Below are 22,866 nucleotides of genomic sequence, written 5' to 3'. Positions count from 1 at the left end.
CATGGACGGAACACCATGTGTTTTTGTGTAAATGGAAGCAAAAACTGTGCCCCAAGTGTCACAGTCTTCCACATGTGGCGCAATCCCCATTGGAAGACAGATAGTCAGAATTCTCTGTTTCTCAACAGGGGTGGTATCCGGAAATACCGCCTCTATTTGAGTGATTTTTTGTGCTAACCAGAATGGAATTTGTTCCCTTTTAATGGGTACTTTACCTAGACAGGACTGTATGTTCTGTGGTGTGATTTTATTTGCGTTCCCCTGATGAGGGGTCAGCTGTGGAATTTTAATAGCTGTTTGGATTGTTGAAGTCCGCATTACATATTGGACTAATTGTCTATGTATTTTAATCAGTATTTTAAGCTGTGTTAAGAGTACTGGTATAGACATTTTTTCAATGTCTGGATGTGGTGTGTAGCCGGCTAGAACCGGCCACGTTGCTCCTGGTCTACCTAGTGGACCGAGCCTAGTGATGTGATCGTTATGTTTTAGGGCGCCTTTAAACCAGAGCAGGTGCTCTTGGTATTTTAGTGGTATTTCTGATAGAGCGCGCGAGGCCACCCGACCAACAGTTTTCGCCGTTTCCGGCTTCAGGGCCCATATACTTTTCAAATCACCATATACATCGATCAGGTGACTTCACGAGCTCTATCAGGTTGGTGTGTGTGTGTGTTCCCTGCTACCAATTTTCGGTGCACCCGACTTACCATCCACCGATGCGGGTGCCTAATGACCACAATGAATCAGGGAGCTAGCTGTAAAAGAAAGGCAGCAAAATACAAACCCAACCAATAACATTCAAATACTGTTTAAAATGACCACGGACAACTGGAAGTTTTAAAATGTTTATCTAAAGTTCAATAATTTCTTGCATGAGGTACAGTAAAATAAGGCAATCAATAACCAAGATAACGTAAATCACATAAGCATGAAGAAATAATGACAGAGTAATCATCAAGGTACTAAATAAAATGTAGCGAGAAAATACTATGCAAGTCAGTATTATCTAGACAGGGATAGACTAAGTGTGGGTGACTATAGGAGAGCTTATAATGAATAACACGCTTCACTTAAGGTGAAGGGGCCTTTGAACAACCTAGGCAACGAAGTTCTAGACCATATCAGAAAATGACACACTGCTATGCAAAATATAATTTCTAACAAATGAGAAGACATAGGAATAACTTTGCAAAATCATAAATGACTGTTCAATAGTTGCGGAAAGGCATGGAAATATAACATATGCAATGTTGAACTTTATTTAAGCAAAAGTTAGAAACTCAGAAGGTGCAAGAATTTCAAGAGGTTCAGAGTAATATTTACCTAGAAAGGTGTGGAAACCAAACCCTGGCCACGGGTCAGTTAAGGACAGGAAACCCTCAAGGAAGGATACCCCTCAAAGGACAGCAGGTGCAGAATGGACACCCAGGACAGGACAGGATACCCTCGGAAAAGGAATCAGGTCAGGACCCTCAGGACAGGACAGCAAACCCTCAGGACAGGACCCTCTTCAGGACAGGACCGGAACCCACAGTTCGGAAGCAACGCCTGCGCTCCACCCGCTCTGCAGCTATCGATCAAGACCCCGATTGGGTTAGCGAACTCCCAGTTAAGTGCTTGCCCCGCACTTTAAGGCTCAGTAGAACCTCAGTCTATGGTCAAATTCGGACAGAGTGCTCTGCAGCGCTCTGTATCTTCAGTCACCTATTGAGTATGATGGGTCAGTGACAGGTCAGCTAAACCAGACAAGTCGGACGGTTCACTAGGTGAACCCAGGGTAGATATACAGTTTGGGGACAGTGTACCACCCCCCAATGTTGCAAAGTGTCAGAATCCCTCAATTTCGATTGGTCCTAAGGTAGGGTTTGGGTAACACACCAATCACAATACACGAATTGAAGCCTTCATTAACATATTTGGGTACCGCCTAGCAGGTTTGGGGTTCCCATGAGAAGTTACACGGCAAACAATAGCGCAACATTACAATGTATCATATAAGGAGCCACATTCGCTGTTCTTGCAGGGCAGAGGTGACTTTCTCAGGAGCATCTCGCCCATCACTGCCAACTGGCTATGTTCCATCAGCCAAGGTCCCTCGTGCTGCCGAATGTCGCACAGGCGCAGAAGGGACCTCCAATATGGCTCTCCTCTCACTCAGACCCCCATTTCCCGCGGTACATGAAAAGTAAGCGAAAACAAATTAATACATAATAATGTCATTAGGAAAACACATCACAGGGTTTGTACTTTTAACTCATCATCATGAAATAAACTTATGCATTTAAATGTTAGCTACATTGAGACGGACACAAGAGCAGTGGCACGAGCAGTACCACATGATAAGCACAGCTATGAATTACGCATGCGCATAACTTTCCCTCCACTTCTGCAGACGCGTCAGGACACGTGAGTGTGGCTGACGCATGCGCAGTAACTAAAATACAAGCGACGGCCATTTTAAAAGGACACAGATTAATTCATTAGAAATACACATAGGCAAGCTTCGGGAACTTTACTTAAACTAAATATAAACGTTAGTAAAACATACACGGGTTACCTTATTATACATAAATGAGGTTCTTGATTTCGGCAAGCCGCAAAATATGCGAAGCTTTGCTTCATCAATCCCCTCTTTGATGATATCTACTATCATCACAAATTATAATGGAACCAGATGCCAACTTTCTTTCACACTTTATAAAGTTCTATTTCTTCCAGCAACCGCTCTAACTTTTCTCTTTCAGTTTTAGCAGGGTGAGAAGTTTTCACCTTTTTGTATATCTGATCATTCACTTCCTCTAATTCAATCTCATCCACACTTCGTTTCACTCCTCTTGCATTTACCTCGTGCTTTTTTGTGCGCTTGCGGTATTTACAGCATAAGAAAATGGAAAGTATAATAAGACCTATAATACCAATTGGCATCAGAATTTTGAATAATAAGCTTTTACCTATGCTAGCAAGCCAATGACCTACATTTGAGAGACCATCTACCAGTCTCTTCCAGGCACTATCAACCTCGAGTGGTTTGAGTTCCTTTGCCAAATTAGTAATGTTTTTCACATATCTTTTGATCTGTACACTTTTATCCGGAATATAAGTGCAACAATGTTGCGCCTTCAACATCCGGCAGACTCCGCCCTCTTTCGCTAATAAGGTGTCAAGAGCAAGTCGATTTTGTAAAACCATTGATCTGATCGCAACCATTTCGGTATTGACCAGCAGAAATCCATGAGCTGTTTCAGTAGACAGCACATCTACTATAGTAGACAATTTGCAAATTCTGTGAGTGTTCAGAACCACTCCCACTCCAGGTATCAGTGCACTGAAAATACTACCCATAATTTCACCTATACTTTCTCTTTTACTACGCACTAAGCCATTAGTATCTTCATTGCTTCCAGCTTTTCCATTCACATGGTATATTTTCGGGAAAACAATGCCAAAGTAGCAGCTCCCATACCAGTGATCCGGCAATTTGAAATAAGCCTTGTCCCCACAAATATAATAAATTCCAGGAAACACAGGCTCTGACCCATTTTTGAAACCCCAACCTCCAATTACCTTGTAATTATGTTCGCATTCACTGGAACCAATGAAAACATTATTATAATAGCTAGTCTTCTCGCGGTGAAGACATAGCTTGCCTTTCTTTTCAAAATCCAGCAACAGAGCAGGACCCGCTCCACCAGATGAGGTGCCTTCCATGTTTTCTGCCCACTTTGGCTTTTTCTGACTTTCGTCATTAGCCTTCTTCTGAATTTTAATTCTCCTTTTCTCTGCCATGTTCAGGAACATCTTTTCCTGCTCACGCAAAGAACAAGTCAAGTTATCTCTGTGTGCGTCTGCTATGTCAATGTTCCCTATAGTCAGAAAGTAGTCTCCCATATATCTTATGGTGTCAGTTTTGGTATGTACAGGATTCAAGTTCCCACGTATAGGAAGTTCAGAAAAAATTACGTCATTGTTAGAGTAATAATACTGTAACGGTCCCCTTTTGTAAAATAAACTAGCTAAAATGCTACAGGAAATTCCATATGTCAATGGCAGATGATGGTATGTCACGCCTTCAGCCACCGAAGTAGGTAGCTTCATGCAGACATAGCAATCTTCAATTTCCATAGTCTCTACATAGTGTATTAACAAGTTTGCGAAAACATTCAAATGTGTCCTGTTTTTCATTCCATGATAATGTAGTCCTTTCTCATCTGATGCTTCTAAGTCTCGTTTAGTTTGTCTCAATGCTCTCTCATGTCTTTCTACACTCTGTGTTGTCAGCTCCTCATTGTCAGTATTTACAACTTCAGTAGGGACAATGTTAGTATCTTTACTTACAGCAAAGGGAATGAAAATTGTTAATCCTATCCAGATAACTATCAGTACTACTACACTACATATACACACCTTGCAACACGTCTTAAAACGGCTGCAACTAGGTCTACCATTCACTGTTGAATCAGACATTTTAGCTCAGTAGGAGTGTTCTCACCCCTCTTTTTTACTTTTTACACAACTAGCTTACTTTGTGCAAATTCACGGTGGCTCGTCTTCCTCTTCAGCTGAGTACTCTGGGACAGGTTCTCCGTCGCTCACGTCAGTTATATCAAGATCTTCAAGTTCTTCCAAAACCAATGTCCATTCAGGAGATTTGTACTTTTTGTTTTGTCTTTTTATTCGCTCACTCCTTCTTTTGGAAGAGTCTTCTTCTTGCTCTGCTATTCGAGCACTTCTTCTTGCTTCTGCACGTTTTTCTTCCACTGTCTTTATCCTTAGTCTCAGTCTTTTTACAAACCTAGGCTCAAGGTTGTTTCTTTTCTTTAGTCTCTTAGTCGGTACTTGGACTTCACTTTCTTTTCTTCTTCTCTTGTTCTCTTTATCTTGTGGTAATTCTTCTCCACTTTCTTCTCCTACTTCCCTTATCTGACTAGTTCCAGGGCTAGCATCAAATTCTTCTGCCTGGTTGCTAATCTGGCCTTGTTCAGGAATATTTTGTTTTATGCTTTCGATTGTCTCTGTTTCTGTTTCTGTTTCCTGAACTCGTTCTTTTAACCCGATCTGATCCTGTTCAAGCACTTCGATCTCTTGATTTTCTTCTGCTCGAACTATTACTCTATGTCTAGTCTGTCCCTTATCCACATCAGGAGTTAGCGGAGGAGTATCAAACACTTGCTCTGTATCCTGCACTTGTTCAGTATCGGGTACTTGTTCAGTCTTATTCACTTGATCTGTATCAATCACGTGCTCTGTCCCTGTCTGACTTTCTCCTTCCTCAGTTTTGATTTGAATCTCAAGTGGCTGAGGTTCTTCGCCTGTGCCTTGCTTTTCCTGACTAGTCCACTCTCTACCTTCACTAAGTCGTTCCCTTGTTCTGATAGGATCTTCAGTCAGATCAATCATCGGTATCCATTCTTCTGGCCATATGCTTGGCAGCTCGTCTTCAGCTACTCCTGGCTCAGTTTCCTGGACCTCTTCAGCAGGCTGGATTCTTGGCAGTTCGTAGTCAACTACTCCTGGGCCAACGTCTGCTGTTCCTGCAACCTGACTGGTGCTGGGCTGCTCGTTGTCAGTTGCTTCAGGTCGGGCTCCTTCAGGGTCCTCTGCTGGTTGCCCTGGTTCTTCAAATCCTTTGTCTGGCAATACCTTCTGGGTGTGTCCAGCGTGGATCCACTGGGGAACACCTGCGACTTTCACTGCAGTGGTTGTCACCAGGATTACTTGGCGTTTCTTTCCCCACCTTGGTGCCAGACAGCTTGATCGAGTGTGCTTCTTTATTTTGACCCAGTCTCCTGGAACCAAGCTGTGGAGAGGAGTCGTTGGATTGAGGATGCCGTCGTCTCCAATCTGGCGAGAGATAGAACGCACTTGGTCACCCAATCTTCTGCAGTATTCAAGCACCAAATCATCAGTAATACTCAACAGTTTGCTTCCTGGCACCCATGCTTGTCTCATCACTCTTCCCATAATGATTTCATGGGGACTTAGGCCTGTCTTGCGGTCTGGAACACTTCTCAGTCCCATCAGGACCAGGGGCAGGGCCTTCACCCAGGTCATGCCAGTAGCATCTGTCAGCTTTGCTAGTCTGTTTTTGATAGTTCCATTTACTTGTTCCACTATTCCAGAAGCCTCTGGGTGGTATGCACAATGGAGTTTCTGCCTTATTCCAAAGGCCTTACAAAGTTCAGCCAGTATGTCATTCTGGAAATGTCCACCCTTATCTGATTCAATAATGCATGGTATTCCGAACCTAGGTATCAGTTCTTTTAGTAAACACTTCGCTACTGTCAGTGCGTCACTTTGAGGAGTAGGGTAAGCTTCTACCCATTTTGAAAATACGCAAACAATGACAAGGACATATCGTTTCCCTTCACAACGGGGCATGGTGATGAAATCAATCTGTATCTTTATAAAGGGACCCCCTGATCTCCCAATCTTGCTCAGCTCAACCATTGTCCTTTTGCCTGGGTTCATCTGTTGACATGACAGGCACCTCTGGCAGAGGGACTCTGCTACCTTCCTGAACTTCTTGCTGTACCAAGTCTGTTGAAATACCAGAATCATGGCATCCCTACCAATGTGTGATCCTTCATGTATCAATCTTGCCATTGTGCCAAGCAAGTGTCGGGGTAACACAGGCATACCAGTTGGGCCCAAAATCACACCATCCACACGTCTCGGTCTACAGCCATCCTCCTTCCATTTCTCTCTTTCTTGCCAAGGAGCCGACTCCTGCCACTCTCTCACCTCATCCCATGTAGGCACTTCCTCAAACACCTGAAGCTGGCAGCTGGTTCCTGGCCCCCCTCGTTTTGGATTTACAATATACCGATCTTTGGCACACCATTGAGCCACTCGATCAGCATAATCGTTTCCCATTGATACTCTGTCCATGCTCCTTTGATGAGCAGTACATTTTACCACTGCCAGTTCTTTGGGCAACTGGATGGCCTCTAAAAGGTCATGAACAACTTTTGCATTCCGAATGGGAGTACCTGAGGAAGTCATGAATTCCCTCTGCAGCCATAATTGGCCAAAGTCATGCACAACGCCATAACAGTACTGACTGTCAGTATACACTGTTATGCGTAAGTCCTTCCCAATTTTGCAAGCCATTATCATGGCTATCAATTCGGCTACTTGTGCAGACTTGATGTTATATAGGTAACCTGCTTGTTCAATTTTTGTGAAAGACACTACTGCATAAGCAGCACTCAAGCCTCCTAATTCATGTCTTAGGCAGGAACCATCCACAAATAGTTCTTTATCATGCTCAGGCAATGGTACTTCTTTTATGTCTGGGCGTGGCTTGGTACTGAACTCTGTCAGATCAATACAATCATGTTCATCTTCATCCCCACCTTCCATTTCCAAGGGGTCGGGGAGTAAGGTGGCAGGGTTCAGAATACCGCACCTAACAATGCTCACATTTGCTGCACCCACAAGAATCCTCTCGTATTTAGTCAGCCGACTAGGGGTGAGATACTGTGTTTTAGTTCTGGTCAATAGAATTACCACTCCATGTGAAACATACACGGTCACAGGATGTCCCATGACAATGGACTCACTCTGCTCCAAACTTGCACAGGTAGCAGCTACTGCTTTCAGACAGCCTGGTAATCCAGCAGCTACTGGGTCCAGTGTGGCAGAGAAATAGGCCACAGGCCTTCTGGTCGTGCCATGTTCTTGAGTCAGGACAGACAATGCGCAATTATCGCGAGTGTCACAGAAAAGGGCAAACTCTTTGGAATAATCTGGCATTCCCAACGCAGGGGCTGTACACAGACAGTTTTTCAATCTTGTGAAAGCCATTAGACTTTCATCGTCCCACTGTACAACATCTGGCATTCCTCTCGTGGTCATTTTTATCAAGGGCCTGGCTAAGGCTGCAAATCCCAGAATCCACTGCCTGCAGTACCCTAATACACCCAGGAACATTCTGACATCTTTTTGAGTACGGGGCAACTGCATTTTTTGAATTATTCTCACTCTTTCTGAAGTGACTTTTCTGACACCCTTTTCTATCTGGTGTCCTAGATATTTCACTGATTTTGCACAGAACTGTAGTTTGTCAGGGGCCACTTTATGCCCTTTCTCACACAGGTGATTTAGGAGGGCAATGGTGTCAACTACACAGTCCCTGTGACTTTTAGACGCCAATAGAAGGTCGTCTATGTACTGCACTAATACAGAGTTCCCAGGTAAGATCAAAGTCTCTAGACATTTTTTCAAGATCTGATTAAAGATAGAGGGACTCTCTGTATACCCTTGAGGGACCCTGTTCCAACAATACACGTGACCCTCGAAAGCAAATGAGAAAAGAAATTTGCTGTCGGGGTGCAGGGGTATCGAAAAGAATGCATGACACAAATCAATCACAGTGAACCACTCAGCATCCCAAGGAATCTGGTACAGAATTACTGCAGGGTTCGGGACAATAGGGCAGCAAGGAACTACAATTTTGTTAACCTTTCTCAGGTCCTGCACTATCCTATACTTGCCACTAGGCTTTTTGATGCCCATAATCGGTGAGTTGCATGGGCTGCTCATCACTTCCTGTAAGATGTTTCCTTCCAATAATTTTTGTATTTCCAGAGTGACACCTGCTTTCACTTCAGCATTCATTCGGTAGGGCCTAGTGTTAGGATATACTGCATTGTCCTTGATGGCTATTTGTATGGGGTCCACATCTTTCATCAACCCCACATCCTTTCCAGTGAAATCCCACACCTCTGGCTTTACGGCTTCCTGTAGTTCTTGGGGCAAGTCCTGCAGGGTCAATCTTTTAATTTCTGAGTCAGGTCTAAGCAACAATAATTTATAAATGCCGTCTTCATCTGGGGTCTGTATTTCAACACCTTTTGGTGTGCAAAAGATGGTACAGTTCATTTTGCACAGCAAATCACGTCCCAGTAAATTTACTGGACTGGTGTCACAGACGACAAATCTATGCATCTGTTTAAAATTTCCAATTGAAATCTCCATTGGTTCGGTAACAGGAGTACTAATCAATTGATTAGATACACCTACTACTTGGATATTTTCTCCCGAGAGGGGTAGGTTTGGAACGTCCACTGTTCTTACAGTAGAACGGGTAGCGCCAGTGTCCAACAGGAAGGTGACATCATTTCCGTCAACCTTTCCTTCAATATATGGTCCAGACTGGTCTACCGGCAAGGAAGCGCCAAGTACGCACTCCTCGTCCTCCCCTCTCAGGCCCCGTCAGTCCTGATCGTTACAAAGGAAGGTATCATTTAGCAGATACTGCGAAGTTGCTGTATTTCTGTTCTCCCCGCTTTCCCAAACCTCTATCTCTTCATTTTCTGCCTGTCTTCCCCTGTATACCTGCTTGGGTGCTCGAGGCACCTGAACTGTTTTTACCTGGGGTTGAGTCTTTCTTGGTCTTTCTTTCTGCGTCTGTGGAGTTAAATCAGGAGTTTTCTCATTAACATCGACTAATTGGGGACACTCGTTTCGCCAGTGTCCAATTTCGCCGCACTGATGGCAGGGAAATTTTTTCATAGCCTCTTCCCTGCTAAATTTGGGCCGGGGCTTTCCTCCACCCCCTCCCCCAGGACCTTTGTTCTCAGCATTTTTAACCATGTTACTCAATTGTTTTTCCTGTTGTTCTGCGAGCTTCACCTGAGCCCACATAACCTTCTCCTTAAGGGCCTTTTTCTTTTCTGCCATCTCGTCCTGGCAGTACTTAGCGTACCGCAGGACCTCATCCATTTTCTTAGTATGCCAACAGATTTTATTGTCTTTTATCCACTGACAAATTTCAGGTCTTAAACCATTTACAAACCTGTAAATAAAGTGCGTCATATCCTTCAGGTCGATGTTGTCAATACCACTGTATGTTTTAAATACCTGCAATAACCTCTCATAGAAAGAGTGCACTGTCTCGTCCCTTTCCTGTGTTGTTCTATCTATTTTTGTCCAATCAGTTTCCTTAGCGGGCACCTTTTCTTTCAAGTGTTGAATTACCTGCTCATATTTTCGCATGACTTCCTTTGATGGCTCCCCTGTTTCCTTGTTTCTGGGATACTCTTCACTGGGCCAATCTATGTTTATTTTACACTGGGTCCATAAATCTACTGGAACCACAATGTCGAAAAACCCATCCAGGTCTTTCCACAGACATTTCTGTACCTTCACGAACCTCTCCACTTGCCGGTACCAGTCAACTGGTTTCTCTCGTAATTTTGGAAAATCGTTCGTGAAGGACACAATATCCTGCCTAGACCAAGGAACATGCACATATTTCCCTCCTGGAACTTCGCGCATGGGGCATAACTGCTCAGGTTTTTCTACCTCTCTTAAAGCAAACTCGGGAGTCACTTGTCGGGAGCGAACCTCTTCCCTCTTTTTCGCCCACCTGCTTCTCCATCTTTCCACATCTCCCCAGTTCTGCAGTACCCCCATTAATTCTTTAATCTGCAACTTCTTCCCTGCCACATTCAAGTGTTCTATATCTTTGTCTGAGAAGTCTGCTCTGTACGGTTTCTGTAAGGGCTTGGATTTTGAGATATCTACCCCCATACTAACTGCTGTTTCGGTCAGTTTTTCGTGGAGCACTCTGGTGTTCCTCGTAAAGCTTTTACATATGAACGACAATTCTTCCTCAGAGTAGGTATTCAATCGATCCAACCCCACATTTCCTGCCATTAATTCTTCTATTTCAACCCTCAGCTTGTAGAGGTCTAAAGGCTTTGTTTGCGGAGTCTGCTTCTCTAATTCACGACTCCAACTCTCAATTTCATCCGGAGTTACCAGAGAGACATTTCTAGTACCTGTTGCTGTCTCTAATTTAATTTCTTTTGTATTAAAAGGGTTATACCTCTGCTGTGTTCCCTTTCCAGTCTGTTTGTTTGGCAATTCCAAAAACGCAACTTCAGACTCGCACTCACTGGACTGATCATCTATAATGATCGGTTCCTGTCTCGGGGTTGCCATAACTGGGGTCATAACTGGAGTAATCGGATTTCCCTGACCATTTCCGTATAACGGGACCACCGGCCCAATAGTTACTGGAATAGTCAATGCCTCAGGACTGGTATTTATCTGAGAAATTTTCTGAATTATTTCTGTCCTTTGTCTAGCTAGAGCCTCTTGCTCCTTTTCCACTAGTACCCTTCTTAGAGTTGAGTCATGTAATATCTGGGGGGTCAATGGAGGAGTAAAACTCGGGGCAGTAGGATGCGTTTCACTTGGTCCTCCCCCATAATTTGGTTTCTGGAATAAAGTTCCAGTATTAAAGGACCTGCGCTCTTCCCCATATGGAGGTTGAACAAAAGGCAGTCCCGAATTCGAGGGTTTCTCTTCGCTTTCATACAAGGGTCTGGGGAACAAAGTTTTCGTACGTGGATATTTTTCTTCCTGACTTGCGGGCACTTTGGGATATATATCCCTTGTTTCCGCCAGTTCGGGTTTCTCAGGATAGGGTAATACTTGACCACCCCCTCCCAGTCCCAGGGACCTGTCTTCTTCCTTTAGGAAGTGGCGTCGGGGAACATCTCCTACACTGGAAGGTCGGGTTCCCTCATTGTAAGGTGGCGGACTTCTGGTACAGATGTCATCTATTAGTTCATCATCTGAATCCCCCAGGGCCCCCCAATGCTTACATTTTTCAGTACTTTTCTCACCCGTTCCAATGTTATGACATGCCGGCATCATGGGAAACAGACCTTCAACAATCATGCTCTGTCTCCACTGTTTCATCCTTTTATCCCTGGACTCCTGTTTCTGTCTAGGGTACCACTTGGTCAAACCCTTGTCCATTCGGGGTCTTTCTCTTTCAAAAGCCTCAATCTCCCATTCCTCTAGTGCCTCATACTGCGTTAGTCTTGGTCTGGGATGCAGCTCATTCATTCGGGTTCTTAAATTAAATAAGATCCTACCATTGAAAGTACCATCTAACGGAAACGCCAATACTCCGTCATCCTTTGTATACTTCACCCAATTCTCCAGCCACACACAGGTATTGTACCCTCGGTCAAACATCATGAATGAGGCGGGAGTATTGGGTGCTGGGACAAGAACACCCTCCCTAGATTTAATCGGTTTGTCCGTTTTGAAATAATTTTTCACCTTACTTACAAGGGACATTTTTCTCTTGGTTCCGTACATAATATCGTATCTATTAGCCTTCCACTGATCCCTTTCAAACCCTAGATGCCTTGGATCAGGTCGAGTCTCTGTAGTCCGCGAGTGCCACATACGACTTCTGCGCTAACTTTGTTTACAAACTACCTCCAATCAGAACGTGCTTCAGAAAATTCGTGCAACCAATGGGTGCGCGACACAAAATAAGCTCCGCCAATGGGTACGCGGCCCCTTCGTGAGACAGTTCCCACGCTCCGGCGCTCACCCCTCCTTTACAATTTCAGCTCCACTACCCGCCCGCTGCGTCTACCAATCCCAGCGCGGCACAGAGTGACGTCAGAGGCGCTTCGCGACTGACTCCCTCCTTTCACAAGGTAACGGAAACTTTCTTTTTTTTTTTTTTTTTTTTAAAGTGCTCAGTGCTTGGTTATTTTACAACAAATACACATTCGCCACAGTGCTCAAGTGTCTAGACAGAGAAAGAATTCTATTACTGCAAGTAAACTACTTCCATTTACTTTTCACTCGCTGCGGGCAGATCTCTTCCGCCTACCCTTCACTCTAGCATCGGTGAACCTGTTATTCCCCTAAACTCATCCACTTCTTTCCGGGATATATTCCGAGTTTTAAGGTTTCTCAGCGGACCCCTCTGCTTTCACGCTAGCTCCGAGGAACCTGCTACTCTTCCGATGTGACCCTTACTAGGTTACGCCACTATGGGAATTTTGCCAATGAACCCCGTTACTGTCATTTATTCACACATGTATTCAGAAAACCCTAGTTAGTGCTTCCCGGTTATCCTAACCTGCACCTAACTTTCCTCGAACCTGTGACCTCAGGACAATGGATTCTATTCACCACTTGCCCTTTCAATTCCCCGGGGAGTTCGAACAACAAGAAACAAGACGGTTGACAATTGCATGGATTAGTACATATAACAATATAAGAACAAGAATAATAACAATACAGTAATTCATGAATTTCAGCAGCGTATTCACAAGAGAGTGATCAGTTCCCTCAGAACAGCCGTTCTTATAGCAGCATTAATGTACTAGCAGCTTCCGACTTACCTAGTCTAACTAATTCTACCTAACCTTTAACTAGTCCCTAACCATCCTCTGATCTACCAGAAAACTGATAGAGCGCGCGAGGCCACCCGACCAACAGTTTTCGCCGTTTCCGGCTTCAGGGCCCATATACTTTTCAAATCACCATATACATCGATCAGGTGACTTCACGAGCTCTATCAGGTTGGTGTGTGTGTGTGTTCCCTGCTACCAATTTTCGGTGCACCCGACTTACCATCCACCGATGCGGGTGCCTAATGACCACAATGAATCAGGGAGCTAGCTGTAAAAGAAAGGCAGCAAAATACAAACCCAACCAATAACATTCAAATACTGTTTAAAATGACCACGGACAACTGGAAGTTTTAAAATGTTTATCTAAAGTTCAATAATTTCTTGCATGAGGTACAGTAAAATAAGGCAATCAATAACCAAGATAACGTAAATCACATAAGCATGAAGAAATAATGACAGAGTAATCATCAAGGTACTAAATAAAATGTAGCGAGAAAATACTATGCAAGTCAGTATTATCTAGACAGGGATAGACTAAGTGTGGGTGACTATAGGAGAGCTTATAATGAATAACACGCTTCACTTAAGGTGAAGGGGCCTTTGAACAACCTAGGCAACGAAGTTCTAGACCATATCAGAAAATGACACACTGCTATGCAAAATATAATTTCTAACAAATGAGAAGACATAGGAATAACTTTGCAAAATCATAAATGACTGTTCAATAGTTGCGGAAAGGCATGGAAATATAACATATGCAATGTTGAACTTTATTTAAGCAAAAGTTAGAAACTCAGAAGGTGCAAGAATTTCAAGAGGTTCAGAGTAATATTTACCTAGAAAGGTGTGGAAACCAAACCCTGGCCACGGGTCAGTTAAGGACAGGAAACCCTCAAGGAAGGATACCCCTCAAAGGACAGCAGGTGCAGAATGGACACCCAGGACAGGACAGGATACCCTCGGAAAAGGAATCAGGTCAGGACCCTCAGGACAGGACAGCAAACCCTCAGGACAGGACCCTCTTCAGGACAGGACCGGAACCCACAGTTCGGAAGCAACGCCTGCGCTCCACCCGCTCTGCAGCTATCGATCAAGACCCCGATTGGGTTAGCGAACTCCCAGTTAAGTGCTTGCCCCGCACTTTAAGGCTCAGTAGAACCTCAGTCTATGGTCAAATTCGGACAGAGTGCTCTGCAGCGCTCTGTATCTTCAGTCACCTATTGAGTATGATGGGTCAGTGACAGGTCAGCTAAACCAGACAAGTCGGACGGTTCACTAGGTGAACCCAGGGTAGATATACAGTTTGGGGACAGTGTACCACCCCCCAATGTTGCAAAGTGTCAGAATCCCTCAATTTCGATTGGTCCTAAGGTAGGGTTTGGGTAACACACCAATCACAATACACGAATTGAAGCCTTCATTAACATATTTGGGTACCGCCTAGCAGGTTTGGGGTTCCCATGAGAAGTTACACGGCAAACAATAGCGCAACATTACAATGTATCATATAAGGAGCCACATTCGCTGTTCTTGCAGGGCAGAGGTGACTTTCTCAGGAGCATCTCGCCCATCACTGCCAACTGGCTATGTTCCATCAGCCAAGGTCCCTCGTGCTGCCGAATGTCGCACAGGCGCAGAAGGGACCTCCAATATGGCTCTCCTCTCACTCAGACCCCCATTTCCCGCGGTACATGAAAAGTAAGCGAAAACAAATTAATACATAATAATGTCATTAGGAAAACACATCACAGGGTTTGTACTTTTAACTCATCATCATGAAATAAACTTATGCATTTAAATGTTAGCTACATTGAGACGGACACAAGAGCAGTGGCACGAGCAGTACCACATGATAAGCACAGCTATGAATTACGCATGCGCATAACTTTCCCTCCACTTCTGCAGACGCGTCAGGACACGTGAGTGTGGCTGACGCATGCGCAGTAACTAAAATACAAGCGACGGCCATTTTAAAAGGACACGGATTAATTCATTAGAAATACACATAGGCAAGCTTCGGGAACTTTACTTAAACTAAATATAAACGTTAGTAAAACATACACGGGTTACCTTATTATACATAAATGAGGTTCTTGATTTCGGCAAGCCGCAAAATATGCGAAGCTTTGCTTCATCATTTCCACCTCCTCGAAAGGAGTGTACTCATCCGGAGGTTCCTCTATCTTGTAATAGTGGAATTCCTTTGTTACAGCGTTTGCTGCTGGAAAGTTTATCCATGAATAGAATACCTCTGTCTGCCGATATTCATGTGCCTCAATTACGAATATGACTGTACCACCTCTTGGTGTTAGTCCATTCTCTATAAGTTTAAGTGTTATAGTTTTTCTTATGCTGACCGGGATGAGTATTTCATCCGGGTCAGTCTGCAGGAGACTATTGTCATCCTCTATGAGACGAGCTGACATTCTAGCTGTCTCCCTCTCTTCTTCAGTTTCTGAACTTTTTCTGACAGAAGGGTTTTTGTTGCAGATCAGGTTTCCAAGGAAACAAAGATTAGGTGCACAATATTTTGGAACAGTGTATCCTTCAACGTTGAATAAACCAAAAACTATACATTGGAGTCTCCTCCTACTAAGTTTGGCGGATTTAACCTTTGACCCACTCCAGACGTCTTTGGAGTTTTTATGGGAGAAAGGGTCTGTGTGGAAAAGCACGACTGAGTTACTCTAATGCCTTGCGTTAGTTTTATCGCCTTACCAAACCGTTAGGCGCCATGTAGTGTAGTTCCTATTATCCCAATAGGCTCTGCGCATTGGAATAATATCTTCAATAGTATAGACGTAGGACAGAGGTTAACTAGGTCTTCTACTGACGATATTAGACTTAAAGTTTTGTGTGCCAGCTAGCTCAGAGTTCACTAGAAACTTTCTCAAATAGGCAAGGAGGAGTTTAACCTCCCTGGATAGACAAGAAGGGATTTAGTTTCTGACAACCATAGAACATGACAACTTTGCTCTCCCTAATCAAGAGTATATCTCTAGAGTCGTGTGAAAACAAAAGACAATCATTTTACTCAGTCAGTACGTGCATACTTAGTTCCACCAGATTGTAGAGAAAAGGAAGAGATGGGCGTGTTCAATAAAAGGTGTTATTTATTGATCAGTCTCTTTTCTCATACAAGAGAAATGCATCGCTATTATTGCAATACTTATAGTTAAGTAAAGTGCATACAGTAAAAGCAGGATTATAAAATAATACTGTAAAAGCATTGATATGGTTTCTTAGCCATATGATACTTAAAATGGATAAAAGTTATTTATACATATATACATTGACTAATCGTACTCAACTGGTGCTTCTAACTACGCCTACCCCGGTGTACCTGACCTAAGCCTAATACGAGGGCGGGAGTAAATAAGTAGCAGTTTTAGTTAAGTTTGTTTTGCCAAGAATCTGACTCAAGAATTCTCTGTAAGGGGTTAGTCAGTTCAGTACCAGGGATTTAGAAGGCTGGAGGGCTGGTATCTCTTTCTCAGGACTCGGTATCCCAGTTACCCGCGAAGGTAAGCCGGAAACGCCGGAGGCTGGATTTCTCGGCAGGAGAAAAGACAGCGTCTCTCTCAGCGCGTCAAAAAGGGAGGGGCAGCGTCCGTGGGCTTCCTGCATCAGCTGGGCTCTCCGGCAAGTAGCGCTGCTCCAAGCTCATCACCACCGTGTCTTTGCTTAGGGCAGCGTCGGTATATTTATACCTGAAAGGTGCCGAGTTTGACGTAAGGATGGACATAATACGTCAGTAAGGATGTCATAAGAACTGGTCGTTCTTACATTCTTTACAGGAGTTCTTGAACGAAATCAAAACAATAGCTGCGGGGGATTTCCCAGGTCTGCTGGAAGTTTGGTTTGTTTTGAGAACTCGGTGTGCTTTCTAGGGGGCTGGAGGAATAGTGCTTGCTTAACGTGACAGCATGCACTATGACTTAATCTGAAAATGTGTTTCTGTGCCGTTGTAAGGATATTAGTGATTTATTAACCGGACAAGGGTCAGAAATAGGAGTATCGATATAGGTCCCTAGATAAAAATACTACAGTTAGGGCTGGGGCTGTACGTATTGTACGGCAGGCTGCGTTTGCATCTGCTGGGGGCAGGCTGGGTGTTCGTTGTTAGTGCATTCAGGGCATTCTGGGGAAATATGGTGACTGCCGTCGTCTGACTGGCAGGTGCAGCTAACATTACTGTGTCTGGGGTGTCCTTTTTCTTATTAAGTTTCTGTTGCACCAATTTTGCAGCTGCATTCTCTATGGCTAGCTGTCTATTATTTTCCTGTTCTTGTCTCTTTTTGCAGAAATGTATAATGTGATCCTGAATCTCATCCAACTACTCCATCCAACTTTTCCTGTATGTCCTCTGGCAGTGCTCTCTTGACCACGTGGTAGAAAAGCCTGCTATTCCCTCCTGATGCCTTCCATTTGTCTCCTAACTCCTGATGCCACTTTTGCTTAATCCTGGACATAAAGTTAATTGGATCCTAATTCTCTGTTCAATGTCGGGGAAATCTGGAAACTTTATACGCAATGTGGCCCAGACCGTTGGTCTTATTTTATCAAATGGTTCCCTATCATACTTTGTGTCATTCATAGTTATTAAATCATTACTGACACTTTTGAAGATATCCTCCGCTTCCCCTCCCATGATGGAGATGAGCAAACTTTTCATATCACCTATCCCAACGTTGCTGCCCGTAGTATTCTTTTCCAGGGCCGCTATCCATTTGCCAGCACCCTCCGCGAGGGGGGGAGGAGCTTCTTGATATTTTCCTTGTCCGCGCAGGGCCATGGGATATAAATGGGTGGGTCAGTGGCTTTTTTGTATAATATGGCTTCTGATGTGTCACTCCTGTGTCTAGTTCCTTTGGCCGCGTGAGGTCATGTAGTCTGGCATATTTCTGCCAAATCTTTAGACTGGCCTGCATATTGGCATAATCCCAATCTTCATCTCCTGCACCCTGTAGGATGCATTCTACTGCTGTTGCCATATGCTGGGGCTCAAAGGACCCTTCTATTGGCCATGGGAGCATCTGCGGGGCCAGGGACTCTGTCTAACCTGCCAAATCGTCTGTGAAGGGGTTGACAGTACTGTCTGAACCTTCACCTAGTATCACTATCTCGTTGGGTGTTAGACCGTTGTTTCGCGGGCAACATGGTCTGCTGAGAAACATTTTGCTACACTTTCTAGCTCTGGTGGTGCGCATAGATATGGAGCAGGAGACATTATGCATTATGTTGTCCGGACATCTGTGCAACCCTAATACTCTGAGAGCCTCCGCCTCTGTCAGCCTAGTCTTTCTCCTCCCGCCTGTATCATCTGAACTTCGGAATTCCTGACGTGGTCGGCGGAATGGGTTTGTCATAGTTGGGGCGCGTAATGGGCTGAATGGATCTGCCATGGCTGTGGTAGGTGGTGGGGAAAATGGATCTGCCACAGGTACAGTGTTCGTGAGGGTGGCTCTTGATGTGTGAAGTGGATCTAAGCTGTTGTGGCAGTTGTGTGTGTTTGTCCTGACACAGCTGTCTCATGCCAAGGGAAACGTTCACTGTCGCACAACTCTCCATTGCCCTCAGGGCCACCAAAAGTATATGCGTGTAATGTGGGTGGGGGTGGGGTATGTATTGCTGCTTCGGTATTTGATGGTCCAAGGCTCGTCCTTTGTGGGTGTCAGTGATCCTGTCTAGTAATCATTCTATGTTAAGTGACATCCGTCTGATCTGGAGAATTGGATCACTGAGGTCGATGTCAGGTGGCGATATTTCGTCAAATATTTTTGTATGGGTGTTTTCATTTGGACTATTGTCCAGGCTGTTGCTAGTGTCCTTGGACATTCTCCAATTGTCATAGTGGGGAGGTCAACCGCCGGGGGTGCCCTGCTGCTCCCTGTTCCTGTGCTGTTGTGGGGCAGTCGAGAATGAGAACAGTTGGTTGTCAGTGTTTGTGCTGAAAAACGGCAACAACTGATCTTGGGGGGCGACCTCCCACTCCTGGAGTTGTGGGGCCTTTGCATCACGTAGGGCGTTGGGATTAGGGAGTGAATGGTGAGATGATGCGTGTGAATGGCGAGATAATGCGAGAGAGTCAGTGCCTGAACCTTTGTTTTCTTCCTTAGCTAATGGTGTAGTCATTGAAGTGGGAATGAGTTTTAGAGTAAATTGTGCGTCTATCTGTCCTAGTAATCCTGGCACTGTGGCGTAATACACGCCACAGTGGCCTGATACTGGTAGTGGGCTGGTACTGGGGCGGGTGGTGCCGGCGGGGGGATGTCCAAAGCTGGCACCATAGCAGGTATCGTTGGGCCGCTGCTGGTGTCAGGTGATGCAGATGGGGATGTACTACATTCAGCAGCGGGTGGAGGGGGGTCTTATAGGGAAGATAAATCATCTGGGTGTTGGTGGTCTCCAGCAGCTGGTAGATTATTTGTGGTAGGGTGTAAGTCTGGATCTTCAGTGTGGGTGACCCTGACTGAGGGGTACATACCGCTGGCCTGATATGGTGGAGGAGCTGAAGATGCAGTGGGCATGGTAGCAGAGTGCTCCTGTGTATTGTCTTTAAAAATGCGCCAGAGATCTAGGGTAGCCTTTCTCTTCTGTAGCTTGGTGCCAGAGTATTTGGTGTCTAGGAAGGTGGTAGCCTGATCTAGTATTGTCTTATCAAAACTCCCTTCTGAGGGCCATGGATAACTCATGTTTTTGGTGAGTTTGTGAAGTTCCCTACAGTGTTTGAGTATGCGTTGTTCCTGGCCTCTGAATGTATTCAGAAAGTGCTGAATAGGTATAGCCATATTGAGGCAACTGGATGTGTAAATGCAAGGTAAATCTTTTAATGGGCGGGGTGTTCCTGTGAAACACACTCTGCCTATGCTTTTCTTTCTCAGTGGCTGTAGTTAAGAAAAGGTATAAGTTCACCTCCTACATCCTCAAGGAGACAGTTATATATACCATTTTATAATTTGTGGTCCTGTGTAGGAATTCAACCAGGGAAGTGGAGCTGGCCACCAAAGCAGGCGTCAGCAATTTTAGACTGGAGTGGATTTCTTGGCCAATAGCTTGTTAGACTTGTTCGGCCTTCCCAACCTTCAAGTCGCAAGATAAAATATATGTGAAAGCCGGTAGTTGTTTTATATACAGTAGAACTCAGTATCCGAATCATAGGGATACTAGTATGTATGTGGTACAAAGTGAGTCTGTGAGGAGAAATGTGGTTACTGCGAGGAAGGGTGAGTGTACCCTGTCTCTGTTTTCTCCACCTAGTTGTTGGGAAAGTTGGGATATAGATCTTTTATAAGTTCATCTCCTATTTCATCAAGAATAATAAGGGCGAGTATTAGTCTTAAATCCAATTACTCAGGTCCCCTGTATATTCCCGCAGGGGAGAAATCAGGGAATTCAAGACTGTGGTGGGCAAGGGCAATAATGATTTTACTTTGTAATGGGTTTCATGGCCAGGAGAAGTGAATGTGGTGGGTAGATCTAAGCCTGGGGATAGTAGGCGGATACGTACGGAGATCCAATCTGGTGTTTTGTGCACCGAAGTGCCAAATATTCTCTTCTCATATACTGCCTGAAGTGCCTGCATGGGGCTTTTTGGTGGTGAAGGGTAGTTGGTGCAGAAGTGTAGCAGGAGATGCTATTTTTTATTGTGTTTTGATGTACACATTTTGAATGTAAGGGACTATGAGAATGCCGGTGCGATTGAGAGCGTGATTTGTCTGGTATGATTGTAGTCAATGCTGAGAGCTTGAAATTTTGTGAGAACGACAGTGCTGGTTAAGGGTGTTACGTGGATAAAGCAAGAAGGGTGACCATCAGGGAGGCCCACAAAATGATTGTTGATCAGGTATACCGTGAATTGAGGTGGGGTATTGCTGCAGGACTAATTGGTCATTCACTTATATTGAGTTGGAGCAATGGGGCGGGCTCGGAAGAGCAGGCAGGGATGCGGAGTCTGCAGAGTCTTGTGAATAGTCGTGCAGAAGTGCCCTTAGGAGGGGTGTTGGATGGCCTTGCGAATGTGGGTGAAAAAATATAGGAATCACGTTGTAATGGTATGCGTTGTAAAGGTATCTGCGTTGTAAAAACATGCGTTGTAAATGTATGCGTTGTAATAGCTTTTGCGTTGTAAAAGTTTCGTTGTAATGGTAGTGCGTTGTAAAAGTTGCGTTGTAAACGTTGTATACCGATGCTTGGTCAGGCCAATGCAGGTGGGGGCAAGTTGTGTCTGGAGATGGCGGGGTGAGAGATATGTGTGGGAGAGCATTGACTAGGTCAGTCAAGGAGAGTGCAGAGATGCGAACTTGGGTGTTTGGGGTTAAAGTGACCCCCAGTACGTCCCAAGCGTTGGATAGGATATCTCGGACTTCGTTGTCAAGGGGAGTTAATTTGCTACTAGTGGTATTATGGGCAGCAGAAGGAGTGCTGTGCATGAAATTGATAGTGCAATTGATAATAAATGGGGGCGTTGGACATCACGGACTTGGGGGGTTGGACATCACAGGTATGGTCGGAGTGATGAGGGTGGTAAGGGGCGAGGGAGGAATACTTCTCCCCCCTTTTGTCTAGCAGTTGCAGAGGCAAATGATAGACAAGTAATGACGTGGAGGAATATATGACGCAAAAGGTATTGCAAGAGAGAGAAGGTGTAGGTGGAGTGGGGCGGTGATGTAGCTACCTAGCAAGGCTGCAATAGAGAAGTGGGGAGGCATAGGAGGGCAAGCCAGGCACAAGCTAAAGTGAATGGTGGTGAAGACACTCGGCTATTGTGGGATGGTGTCCAGACCAAGGAGTGGGGCGTAGTGGCGTAGGACAAGGGCAAGTAGGCACTTTGTTATTAAAAGCACAAATGGCAAATAAGAAGCACAATTGGCAAATAACAAGGCAAAGGAAAAGAAAACATGAGACATGAAAAAACAAACATTAAAAATGACAATTTAATTGAAAATAATGAATGATGAAATATAGAAGATGCATCGTGAAAAATAAAGAGAAGTACTATAAACAGACCTAGATAATAAATCTCACTAGAAACGGCGGTGCACCAGGAAAGAACTTGAGATGAAAAACTGGGAGAGGGAGAGAGAGGTGTGAACAGTAGTTGGTTTAGAAAAAAAGGGGAGACGGGAAGAGGATAGCAGCGTATGGTGTAGTGTGCACAGAAAGAGTGAGAGGAGAGGGGGCGTAGTGAGAAAAAAAGAGAAAGGCAGAATAGAATTGGAGAAGAGGAGAATCGTGTGACAGCGCAGCTGGGCCAGCCGTGGTGAGGAGTCATGGAGGGGGAAAAAGGAGGGTGAAGTCTGCAGTTCGTGTGACAGCGCAGCGGAGGCAGCTGTGCCGAAGACTGCAGAGTCATGGAGAGGGTAAAGGGAGGGTGAAGGCTGCAGTGAACACTAGTGACTTCCTATTTTGGTGGCAACGAAGAACGCAGTTTAAAAAAACAGCGTTTATAGAGCAAAAACAGTTTAATAAAGGAAAAAATAGATTCACCCAATCCATGGAGCAGGATACTATTAAAGGAAGAGATAAACACAGGTGGAATGCCCATAAAATAATGAGATCTGAAGGGACAGAATGGTCAAAGGAAGGATGCTCGCATGGAAGAGGAGGGGGGTGGCACCCTGAGTCTTAAAGCACAGGCAGGAGACGGAGACAAGAAGGTGAAGAAAAGAGCCTCAGTGGAAGA

Source organism: Lissotriton helveticus, chromosome 7 (genome assembly GCF_964261635.1).
Source record: "Lissotriton helveticus chromosome 7, aLisHel1.1, whole genome shotgun sequence".
Lineage (NCBI taxonomy): Eukaryota > Metazoa > Chordata > Amphibia > Caudata > Salamandridae > Lissotriton > Lissotriton helveticus.
Note: the sequence above shows the minus strand (reverse complement) of the source record.